Genomic DNA, 3122 nt, shown 5'->3' with positions numbered 1-3122 from the left:
CATATATAAAAGCTATACATTTTTAAGTCTCTTGAGTATACTGTGTACTATGTGTATATTATGGAAATGTGTATATTGTGTACAATTGTCTATTGTATATTGTGAAAAAATTGTATATTGTGTAAAATGTGTATATTGTTATTTATGTATACTGTTAATTTTTCATATCTTGTTGCTTGTACTGCCATGGCACAGAGTCTTGTACCCAAGAATTTCACCATCGTTACACTTGTGTACACGATGTGTGACAATAAAGAGATTTGATTTGATTTGACACACACACACATACACACGACAGAAGTTAGCAAGAACACCACAAACACATACCTCAATATATACAGTAAAATGTATAATATACATAATTATATGTAAAATATATATAAATATAATTATATAATATAATAAAACACTTACTTGTTGAGAGCGACGTCTCCTCCATCCAAAAGCATCTCCTCTCATCTGCTTCAATGGATGAAACATCGCTCTCTCCGTCAAAAAACACTTTTATTGTCTTACCAATTTTATTGTTATACATTATTTAACAACTTCTTAGAACAAAAGGTTTGTTTTTCGCGTTCTCTTTGATAGTTTTTTACCAATAACCACCTTTTACCCGTTATCTCTCATAGAGCGTTCATTACGCACGGTCACTATAATCCAGTCACTATAATCTCTATAATCTATAATCTATAATCACTATAATCCAGTCACTATAATCTTTTGCGCACGGACTTCTGCACACTATATGTTAAACTCTCCCACTAAAGTCGCATATTATTCTTTTCAGAAGTTCATTGGCTATCAGAAACGACAGTCATTTGCGAACTCTGATGCAATTGGATCGATCTACTGTCCATCAAAGAGAGGCTGCACCATTCTTCATCCTGGAAGCTAGTTGGCTATCGCTGCCTGTAAACACCTCATAGATTCAGCTATTGGTTCAAATAAGGTGTCAATCAAAAGGACAGCGGTCAGCTGCCATTTTGACCACAATGAATCCGTGATGTGTATGTGTGAAAACAAGCTATACTTCAGAATGCGCCGAAGATTTGATTGCTCCGTCGGCTAATTTGAAATGATACTCCTACATTCCGTGGATGTTTATCAACATATAAATGTGTTATGGACTAAATATTTCACTGAATTGGATAGTCTGGACCAAAGCGCTTCTATATCGGGACAGCACATCTTCTTTAACACTGTTACATCTGTACACCACCTTTCGTTGATGTAAAAGCATGTCCCGCCGCCACGCAATTTCCCCGTTGATTCTGCGTCGCGATCCGCTCTGAACAGCTGAAATATGGTGGGAGTTAAGTTATATTTTATCACTTTAAACAACAGAGAGTGATAGTAAGATAGAGATTTAACAGAAAAGCAAAGCTACACGGAGCTACAATCACAAACCACTCAGCAGCACGGCAGACAGAAGATCCATATGATCCATATGAACTCATCCATATGAATAGAGCAGTTTTGTCCAAATTTTCTGAAGAGACTCAATTGCTTTATATGATTAACAAACTGAACTTAGTCTTTTATTCACATATAAACATTGAACAAACAGATGCTCAACCATACTTGCTTGACGCATGAGAACAAACTTCACTGGTTCTTGTGGAATCTCAAACTTGATGTGTAACTTGATGTGATGTGATGTGTAAAAATTCAATCTTTTTATGAATTTTTTGAAGCATCAAAGTAGTAGTTGTGTGGACTGTCAATGGAGGAACAGAAATCTCATTTTTCATTGAAACTTACATGAATGAAAGTCTGAAGGTGATGATACACGGGGCAACTTTTTGAGCAATATTGCCCGGCCACTGGCAACCAGGGGCCTGTTCTTCGTACGTCACTTATTACAACAAGATCAAATGACACAGCCAAGATGATATCATTGCGCTAATCAGGATCTGGCTAATTCGGTTCTTCGAACGCACCTGTTGTTGATGATTAGTATGGCTGGATTGAGTTATCTGAGATAACTGTGCGTTCATGGGTTGGTTTTAAAGGGGTTATGTATCGATACTCGAAACCATGATCAGCAATGCAGCGATTGGCTGGCGGCAAGACAGCAGCGTAATGACATCATATAATTAAAAAAGACACCTAACGAAAAACTTGACACGTTTCTGGACTTTTATAAGGAAACAGCCAAGCGAACAAAACTACATAAAATTTATAATCGATAAATGAAATGTGCCACTGTTTTTATTCTACTTTAATTTTTTTACATGATTTCCAATTATTTATATTCACGATTTCAAATTTTTGTACAGGCTTTACATTTTTATTTCAATGTAGCAATTAGCAATTCATTTAATTTTATCTTTGAAACAGATTTGCTACGTGACAGCATTAATTAAAATGTCTTAAGGGTCAAGATCAAGTTATCTGCATCTCCTGCGCTCCATCAAGCCACTCCCATAATAGTTGTCAGCACTCAAATTAATGCACGACTCTACATTAACTGTACAGCATGTGTGTAAGACTCTATTACAATTATGAAGTAATTATTTTATGACAAATAAATCTTTCAATGAGTAAAACTGGGTGTGTCTATAGTATTATAGACTACACAACATTATTATATTATTTTTAAATTAATTTTTAAATTATTATTATTTTAAATTATTATCCCTGGATCAGTAGGGTACTCTTGTAATAAAGTAGCGGTGGCTGGGACATATTTTAACTATCAATTCTGCTTAAAAAGATGCAATCTAATCCTATTTACATGAAATAAGCCTGCTCCCGAGCAGGTTTAAGCTTACGGACCTTTTGCTATGACAGCAAGTCCAGGATGAGCTTTGAAGAACCAACCAATCCAAGATCATGCCAAATCGTCAACAATCAAATCCAACTGAGTTAGCGACGTACGAAGAACGGGCCCCAGGTGAGACACAGGGCAACAAATTAGGGCAACGGACAGTTGGCAACAACCAATCAGAGAGGAGCAAATCTGTTGCCATGGAGACGGACACAGCAAAGATGGATGCGGAAACTTTTGCAGCTGTTAGTGTTTTCTTGGTTTCAACAGTTCTTTTACTTAAGTATCACATATAGTACAAAACTAAATAGAATATCTGGTTAAAAGACAATTTGCCATAATTATTACATAC

General features: G+C 35.9%; 1 long non-coding RNA gene across 1 annotated transcript in view; it reads right to left on the bottom strand.

The window, feature by feature from the left end:
- Positions 1–473, bottom strand: part of LOC107708690 (uncharacterized) — a 4767-nt gene extending 4294 nt beyond the window's left edge. The window contains exon 1 of the long non-coding RNA XR_001636389.1: positions 415–473. This is a non-coding gene — a long non-coding RNA (uncharacterized LOC107708690). The remainder of the gene's footprint in view (positions 1–414) is intronic.
- Positions 474–3122: the final 2649 nt, after the last annotated feature.

The sequence above is a fragment of the Sinocyclocheilus rhinocerous genome, unplaced genomic scaffold, assembly GCF_001515625.1.
Source record: "Sinocyclocheilus rhinocerous isolate Xijiao unplaced genomic scaffold, SAMN03320098_v1.1 scaffold3523, whole genome shotgun sequence".
Taxonomy (NCBI): Eukaryota; Metazoa; Chordata; class Actinopteri; order Cypriniformes; family Cyprinidae; genus Sinocyclocheilus; species Sinocyclocheilus rhinocerous.
This window is presented reverse-complemented; position numbering and strand designations above follow the sequence as displayed.